The sequence below is a fragment of the Neopelma chrysocephalum genome, unplaced genomic scaffold, assembly GCF_003984885.1.
Source record: "Neopelma chrysocephalum unplaced genomic scaffold, ASM398488v2 Primary Assembly neopelma1_347, whole genome shotgun sequence".
Classification (NCBI taxonomy): Eukaryota; Metazoa; Chordata; class Aves; order Passeriformes; family Pipridae; genus Neopelma; species Neopelma chrysocephalum.
In genome coordinates this window covers 95,934-105,131 of record NW_020898011.1, presented here as the reverse complement: position 1 = coordinate 105,131, position 9,198 = coordinate 95,934, and the positions used below count along the sequence as shown (strand labels likewise).

General features: G+C 43.5%; 1 protein-coding gene across 1 annotated transcript in view; it reads left to right on the top strand.

Annotated features, from left to right (window-relative positions):
- The first annotated feature begins 4,139 nt into the window (after window positions 1-4,139).
- Window positions 4,140-9,198, top strand: part of PTPRE (protein tyrosine phosphatase, receptor type E) — an 86,101-nt gene continuing 81,042 nt past the window's right edge. The window contains exon 1 of the mRNA XM_027705687.1: window positions 4,140-4,263. The gene's annotated coding sequence lies outside the window, so the exon portion shown is untranslated. The remainder of the gene's footprint in view (window positions 4,264-9,198) is intronic.

Sequence of the window (9,198 nt, the reverse complement as noted above, 5' to 3'; positions counted from 1 at the left end):
TCCAGCTCTGGTTCCTGGCAGAACTGGGGGGAGAGGAAGTTGTAGAGACTTAAATGTTTCTGGGAAGGCGGAGAGGAAAGGAAAAGCTGGAAATGGGGGACTATATTTAAATAATGACCTATTTGCAATAGTTAAAACTATTAGAAACAGACTGAGGGAGGTGTGATGTTGAGATAATTGGTACTGTTATAATGCAGCATTTTTCAAGGAGAAACCTCAAATCCTGGGTTCAGTTTTGGGCCCCTCATGACAAGAAGGACATTGAGGGGCTGAAGTGTGTCCAGGGAAGAGAATGGAGCTGGGGAAGGGTCTGGAGCACCAGGAGCGGCTGAGGGAGCTGGGGAGGCTCAACCTGGAAAAAAGGAGGCTCAGGGGGGACCTTCTGGCTCTGCAACTCCCTGACAGGAGGGAGGAGCTGGGGGGATTCGGGCTCTGCTGCCAGGGAACAAGGGACAGGACAAGAGGAAGCAGCCTCAAGTAAAACCAGGGGAGGTTTAGGTTGGATATTAGGGAAAGTTTCTTGTCCAAAAGGATTGTCAATCATTGGAACAGGCTGCCTGGGGAAGCAGCAGTATCACCATCCCTGGAAGTGTTCAAAAAACCTGTGGAGTGGCACCTGGGGACATGGGTTAGTGATGGGCTTGGCAGTGCTGGGGAATGGTTGAACTTGATCTTAGAGGGCTCTTCCCGCCTAAATGATTCTGTGATTCTATCCCACTGCAAGTCCCTCTAAGTTTCACCTGAGCACAGCATGGCTTGACCTGGGACACACAATGATCTTGGCAGTCAGATTCTTCACGTTTTCTTTTTTTAATATCTTTGACTAGTGAACTGCAGAAGTTATTTAGAAGTTGTGTGTGTGTAACTTGAGTTGTAATGTGTACTGAAAGAGCTTGAGAATTGCTGTACTACATCAAACTATTATCCCTTGAAATATGGCCTAATTTATCAGGATCTTCCAAGGAAGAAACCTGAATAATTTCCTTGAAAAATCGCTGAACCCTCAGAACTTTCTCTGTGAACAGTTCTGAAAGCCCTTGTTTTCACTAATGAATACTCTGCAGGATGTTGGTGCCAAACATGTTCTTTAAGGACAATTTTGCTCTGTTTACTGTTACTGAAATCAGATTTAAAGATGGACAGGCCCTCCCTGAGCTCATTTCCCCAGGGCACCTCATCCCAAAAGCGGGACTCTGCCATCACTGGGAGTTGTAATCGGAACCAGCTCCGGAGCGTGGGAAAGGAAGGAACTGTCCCGATGGATGCTGTTTGCAGGACTGTGCCCAGCTGTCTGGGGGCCGGGGAAAGGGGGAACGCGATGTTGGGTCAATTTTTTCAGCTGGAAATGCATTCACAGCTGTCTATTGGTTTTCTGAGGTGTGGGATATGCTTTTTAAAAAATGTTTATGTTTTCCCGAATTTACATGTATTTGTAACTCTTACATTCAATGACTTCCACTGACTTATGTGGTCTCCTAAAGCTGAGTATAAACCATGGTGTTGTCTTGTACTGTGGCACAGCCCCATGTCCATCCAGCAGTGCTTTTACTGTCTTAAATGACCATATTATTATGCAAAGACATGTTGCAGAGTTGATGGATTTCTGTTGATTCCTTTAACATATTTATTTCTCCACGTGTTGGTGTGTGCCTGTCCTGCCCTTACTCCGTCCTCCTTCTCTCACCCCTTGTTGCACCCAAGTAATTAATCTTCTTATCACTGATTGATCCACCAGGTTAGATTTTTATTAAGCTGCTTGTCAAATAACAGCTGTCAGTGACTGAGATGTGTGACAGTCACTTCCCCAAGTTACCTGTGCTCTCCTGGAAGTGAGTGTCTGAGTTCTCATCCTCATCCCTGTAAGAACCATCACATGGGTGGTAACAGGAACACCCTCTTTGTAGCAAACACAAAGTAAGGGCCTGATGTGGTTCAAGAGGTTTTGAAGTGTCTGGTCTCTATTACAGAAAATGCCATCTCCTCATTTACTGCTCTCTGTGGGTGTGTTTTGTGATGGCCAGGAAATAGAGGCTGATGTTTGAAAGTCAGGACAGCAGACCTGCTGATGTGTTGACAGAGTCTGGTAGTAGAATTTGTGGAAGGACTGGTTTGAAGACATGCCTTTTAAAAAGCTGATTCATGGAAAATGTCTGTGTTGTCTTTTAAAAATCTTTTAGAAGGACCACAAAAAGCTAAAAGACTTGTCTTGCAGAGAATACGTCCTTTTGATGCTTTTGAGTACTTCCATGCTGGGGTCACACGCTCTATTAAAGATGGACAAGTTGAAGTCTAAGCATTGGATTCGATGATCTTAGAGGTCTTTTTCAACCTAAATTATTCTGTGATTCTAAGGTCGGTGGGGAATAGATGCTGTGTTGCACATGGAGCATCAGAGTTAAAATTGGTGCTGGGACATTCTGTCTTGCTCCCAGTATTGGATTATCCTCTTAACAAGGAGAATAAAAAGCTCTGTAGCCCCTCAGAGCAGTCCTGTTACACAGTGCGTGGGTGTGACCTTGCATTATTTTCCTGTGTTTGGGCCCAGGCCCAGCTGGGGTGGGAGGAGGCCGTGCCCTTTCTGGCAGAGCAGGCTCAGCCCTGGGGCTGCCTCTGCACGGTCACTTGGTGTTTGCACACACACAGAATGCTGGATTTATGTAGATAAGAAATGTGTATTCACACTGAGTGCATTTAACACAACTGCTTTTGCCATGATCAGAATGGAAACTCGATGGTTGAGTAAATTTTCAAACTGTTGTATCCATGTGGGAGGCACGGTGCTGTTCACATCAACCTCAGTGTCCTGTTTAATATTGTGTTTTTTCCAAGATTAACGCATTCATGTGTTTTTCAAAAGCAAATTATTTGTGCCTGTCACATGATAAAAGCTTCTAGGAACCTAGATACATTGCTATTTTAATATTACATGTATTTCCCAGTTTGTAAAGTTGGGTCTGTGAGATCTCCAGCACTGTACACTGAAACTAGGAGGTCGGTTTACTTAAGCTCTGTCTTTATTGTAGGGATAATTTGGACAACCTGTGGCCTTCTGCCCTATACTGAGAGTCCTTCTTGTCACTTGTCCTGCCTTGTCACTCTCTCTAAGGGAAGGGACATGGGGCAATAAACTGGTTGAGTTTCAGTGTTAGGTAATGTATATATTTTATACATCTATTTGTGTCTATGCATATGTAGAGATTGATTCTTCCCACCAAAAGAAACTCATCAAAGCCAATAGAGCAAGACAAAATAGACAAAAATATTTTTATTGTGCCATTTCTAGTATGTAAATAACAACAGTCACCTTATAGACAAAGTACATGGATGGTTTGAATGGGAATAAAGCTAAAGCAAAGTGGGATTTTAAGATTTGATTAGAAGTGAAAATTCAACCTGTTCTTTAATTCCCAGGGGTGGGAGGGACTTGTGCTGGGGAACAGAGCTGTTGGGGAAAGGCAGGATGAAGAGAACCGTGAATTCGAGTGAGGGCTGTGGTGATGCCCAGGGTGAGTGGCAGATGGGCAAGGTGATGAAAATCCCACCTAAGGGCAGGGTTTGAAAAGTGGGAGTGGGTTTGCAGGGTCCTGTCTCTGCTCATCACCTTCCCAGGGTAACCAGGTACAGAGCAGAAGTTGCAGCTGCTGAGGGTGATGGGCTTTGCATAATTTCTGCTTTGCATAATGAGAACCTGTATCCAGAGAACACCTTGCACGTGTATCCTTCTGTGCATAAAAGACTTTGTCAGAAAAGTGATTTTTAGAGCAAGATCTGCCCTCATTTTTTAACGGCTTGGATCTGGTTGTGCTGTACTTTTCACTTGAATATCCTGATTTCCCGACTGCCTTTCATTTCAAGGCATGTCATGGCTTTGATGGCAGTTATTGAAAGTTGCTTCAACGTGCAGGAATGAAACAAAAAAGCTGAATTTTTAAAGAAAATATTGTATTTCTATGGAGTGTTTTCCCCTGGAGGTGACAGAAGCCCATCTGTTGATGTCTGGTAGGCCCAGCCTTGGGGAACCACAAGCCCCCATTGTGTTGGCCAACGCGCTGGGTTCTGGAGCTGAACACTGGGGCTATTCATGGGGACCGGTTCAAGGGCTCACAGCAACCTTTATCCCTGCACAGAAACCAGAATTTTCCTCTGGGACAGAAGCAACAAAGCTCAAGGGGAAAAATGAGTGTGTTCAGCACTGATTTGTTTCATCCCATCAACGGCAAGGCAGGAGCGTAGGGAAGTCCCTCTTCCCTCAGCCAAAGGCAGGTGATAGAAACTTCTGAGCATCTGGGGCTTATGGTTGTGTTTTATATGTTTGAGCTTTATTTTTCTCCTAATCTCATTAGGTCAGAAGGGCATAATGCTTTTCTTAAAGATCGACCTTTTTATTATCATTTTATTTTAAAAATACTGTATTAATTCTATATGTCTTGAGAAATTGTATCTGTGGAATATAAATGAAGCAAAATTGTGTTCTCAGGTAGAAGGGGAACTTTTTAAGCTGCTTTCAGCATCTCAAATCAATAATTACAGTGATACAGCACATAAATACCAGTAGTAGTACTGTATTTGCTGGGAATTGGTGGCATGTCAGAATTTGCCACGTAGGGATTTGCAGCAGTTGAACAGTAGCTAATAAATTTTTCCAAGGTATTAAAGAGATTCTGTTAATTTTCAGGACCAGAAAGAAACAACACCCAGAACGCACAGAGGCATTTGGGGAATTTGGAACTCCGTGTTTAAGAACTCTCACGGGAACCTCTTAAAACCACCAGGTGTTTTGTAGGTTTTTATATCTCCCTGGAAACATATAAACAATTGCATCATGTCCCTGCTCTTTGATCAGAGTCTTTACAAACTGTAACTCTTGTTTAATTGCAACATGGGATGTTTGGTAATAGGAATTTGGGAAATAGTGGGTACTTAAAATAGCTTCAAACTTAAGTAAATACAGAATCAAATTCCAGTTGTTCTGGGATAGTGAGTAGTGGCAGTTGGGAATTGTTGTAGTAAAATTAATTTGGGAATTGTTGGGACAGCAGTGTTGGTGTGTTTCTTTAGTTTGGGTTGGGTTTTTTTAAAATTTATTTTAATCATGACCAAATTTAAATAATGGAGCAAGATTCATGTTTGTCACAGTTGATGTTGCTCATATCTCCCAAATATGAGATATCTCTGTAGCAAATCCCTGCAGCCCAAGTTGCTTCTGAATTTTATTAATTTTATTTAATTCTCCAATTCATGCAAACATGTATAAAATACATTTATGCTGATGAGTCTTTCCTTAGGAAGGACAGGCAAACAAGGCATGGCCTGTTTATAAACGTCTGGAATGCTAAAATCATTTGTGGGCTTTGTTTCCAAGCAAACAAGGTCAGGACAATGGGGAAAGGATATTGTTGTTGGGCCTCTGGGACTCTACCAGTGCATTTGATTTTGCAATAGCCTTTAATATATCCGAACTGATATCCTGAGCAGTAGAAGAAAATTCCAAGTGGGCAGCTAGCTTTTCTTGTTTTGGAAATGTCTCTGCTGTTGTTGTCTGAGGTTGTCTGGAGTGTCTGCCCATGAGCTTTTGGCCAGATAGGATCAGATTTAAAATCTGTTTCAGATCTTCTACTTGGATTTGAATGAACGAGGAACATGGATCCTAGAGGGGACTAAAATTATCTCAGTGCCTTGTGATCCAGAGATATAAATCCAAACTATTTCTCCTTTTACCCTCAAATAATATTAGCAAGCATTATTCTGTAGCTGCCTGTCAAAATTGGATTTTCAAATGTAGTTTCATGTTACCCGGATGCCCTGGAGCAGGCAGGGATCCCTCGCTCCTGCCGGAAGGAAAGCACTTGAACAGCACTGGAGCAAATCAGTGCAGTTTGGTGCTACCTGGGTTTAATTTAGGTGATTTGGGGCATTTTCCAAGGTTGTTTTTACAAGAGAAGGAACAACTGTCTTGCTGGGAATGCTGAGCAGTGGTTATTGTGTGTGGGTGGGCCGTGTCTGGGTGATGTTACGCCTCATTTCGGCTCATCCCTTTGGGGAGACCTTCTCGTCATTGATGTCTTCAATAACATTTTTACTGGTAGCGTTTAAAAGAAAAATTCTGCCTGTTTTCATTTTCCTTTCACGATGTTTCTGCGCAACAAATGGAACAGATTTATTGTCTGTTCTTGCTGAGTTGACCTCAGTTGCCCGTAGCCCACGAGGACCAGCCAGGAGCCATCTGAGTCTGTGCAGACTCTATTTGAGCAACACTTCTGCTAATCTTGGAATAAAATATTTACTGGTATTGTGGAATAATTCATGCTATTGTGAAAATAGTGGTTATATATAAGGATGTGGAGCTGCAGGAGTGAGTCCAGAGGAGACCATGGAGATGCTCCAAGGGCTGGTGCCTCTCTGCTCTGGAGCCAGGCTGGCAGAGCTGGGGGTGTTCAGCCTGGAAAAGAAAAGGCTTCAGGGAGACCTCAGAGCCCTTTCCAGTGCCTAAAGGGGCTCTAGGAGAGCTGGAGAGGGACTTTGGACAAGGGCCTGGAGGGACAGGACAAGGGGGAATGGCTTCCCACTGCCAGAGGGCAGGGTTAGATGGGATATTGGGAAGGAATTGTTGGGTGTGAGGGTGGTGAGGCCCTGGCACAGATTGCCCAGAGAAGCTGTGGGTGCCCACAAGCAGCAAAGGCCTTTCTAAGCCAATTGATTTCCAGCTCTGTGGCGTTTATAGCTGAATCCATCTGTGGAGGCTCATCCGACCATCAGTTTTTGAGGGAAAAGTTCATCTGAAAGACAGGCTCTGTAATTTGAGCCTTTTGAAGACAACCAAGTCACAGAGAGTGTTTTCTTCATGGAAAAAGAGGCAGTCTGTGCCAAAAGCTGGGCAAAGCTCACCAGTATTTAAGGAGTGGAAGTGACTGGGGCAGCTGAAGAGCCCACGGAGAGTCAAATCTGTCTTTTGACTTCAAAACCCCGTCACTTGTGGACTTCACTGTGTAAAAATGTGTGTAATGCACTGGAAGTTATGACACTCTGAAGGTGACAGGAGTCACTGTATTAGTTGTCATCCTCAGCCCTGAGCAACTCTTGGAGATCTCAGAAGATATATCAGTGTCCATTATGTGTTTCAGCTTGGAATTGCAGAACTCCTTCCTCATCATAATTTGCAAAATAGAGTCCGCATGAAATCTGGTATTTTTGTAAGGAGATTGATCTATTTTCATTTCACCCTCCCACTGGTAGTTTTTGTTTTGCATCTGGATTTCTGGTTGTTTATCCAGTTCTTTGAACATGAACATCTGACGTGCTCCTGGAGCCAGCAGTAATAATGACTCAAGGAGGAATGAAGTTCACCATTTCTTTTGGGATATTTGTACAGAAGAGTAGCTGAAATAAGCAAAAACTGATACAAGCTGGAGTTTCCATCTCCCACATTAGACAAATAGCGGTTCTGGTTTCTACAGAAAGGGATTGGGACAGCAGCATTCAAGTAAAAAGGTCAAATCCCTGTAGCACACATCCAAAATATTCAAATGAAGGAAATGTTGTATAAATGCAAACATGAAATGCTCCCTGAGGGCAGGAACTTTTATTTATCCCCTCAGTGTTACAGAAAACAAACTTGGAACCAATTTCTGCTCCTTCAGGCATCACTGTGAGTCTCTGGAGGATTCTGTCCTCCTTCCTGCACATTTCCAGCTCTCCCAAGGAAGAGTCCTCTCCAGATGGCTCAATATGTGAGGCTGGAAGTTTCTTCTGCACTGAGGCAGAGAAACAGTTTATTCACGTTGTGTTTATTCTGAAAGAGAAGGAAGAAAAGGCTGTAGGTGAACTTGGCATCAAAACACATCTATAATGAAGATTGACAGTCATGTGGGGGGAAGTCACATCTCTGTGCAGCAACATGAGATGACAAAACAATTACTTGATCTTGCTGATTGATCGTGGGATGGTTGGGGTTGAGGAAAGGTTGGGCTGGGATGAAGATGAAGGCAATACTGAAATGTTTCCTGCTGTTGAGGTATGAGATTGTGAGAAACCCCTTGTGATAAAACTCAGTGCCTCAGAAACGAGGGATTGTATGTGCTTATCTGGAAGTTACCTTTCTTTCAGGCTTGATAACATTCTGAGCTGAGTAAAAATAGAAATTGCCATCCAGCGCCTCGTGTTATCACACTGGGAACAGGCTTTGCAGTGGATGGAAAAATATATTCTTTAAGTAATATTTAACACAATCTATCATGTTTCTGAAGTAGAGCTACATTATATGGGCTGTGGAAGAGGGAATTGAAGGAAATAACTTGTTCACTCTTATCAGTGATCCCCACTGTGCAGATTGTGCTCCCAGTGTCCACTGCCTCGGAGCCGACCCAGCAGCAGGATGGGGAGGGGGTTCATGCCTCTGTTTCCACCACACTGGGCAAAATCGTTCTGAAATCTGTGGAAATCGTTGTTTTCTGGAGCTGTAGGTGTGATGACTGCAGGACCTGCCATTCCCTGGCTCCCGGAGGAGCTGCCTCACTCATCCCAGGCGGTCTTTCTGGCTTGTTTATCTTCCATTTTGCCCCCAGGAACCCATTATGGAAAGGAGATTTTTGGACGTGAAAAGTTACAAACTAAACAGAAGAAGGCAGACAAAGGCTGAAATAAATGAACTAGCCATGGTGTTGTTTAGTTGGTTCGAGTGAAGGCTGTTGTGGTTATACAAATGTCTTCTTCCAGTAAAAAATTAATAGCTTTCTGCCTGTTTTCAGCTACTTATTCATGCCCCTGAGCTGCCACTCACTGAAGATGTAGAACGTTAATTGTGGGCTGTAAATCACATCAGGGAAATGTTTCCTTCTGGAAATTGCTTTCCTAATTTTTTTTTTTTTTTGCATTTCTTTATTTATTTTAACCCAGGTAATTTCTTGGCCTGGCTTACAGCAAGTTATGCCAGCACTGGTGGTGATGTGGTGCAGAGCTGCTGAGGGGGTTCTCAGCTGTGGAGGGAGGGGAGAAGAGAGGAAGGGGGAAAAAAAAGGAGCCTTTGATCTTGGGTGTTGTTTTTCTGCTGTTTGTGTTCGTGCACGTGCTGCACTCTTGTTTTTTCCAGTGCTGTGAGCTGTTCTTGCTTTCAGTGTGACATTGAAAAGTGGATTCCACTGTGGGTGTGGGGTGTCTATGGGGTGTTTTAGATGGGTGTGGGGTGGCTATGGGGTGTTTTAG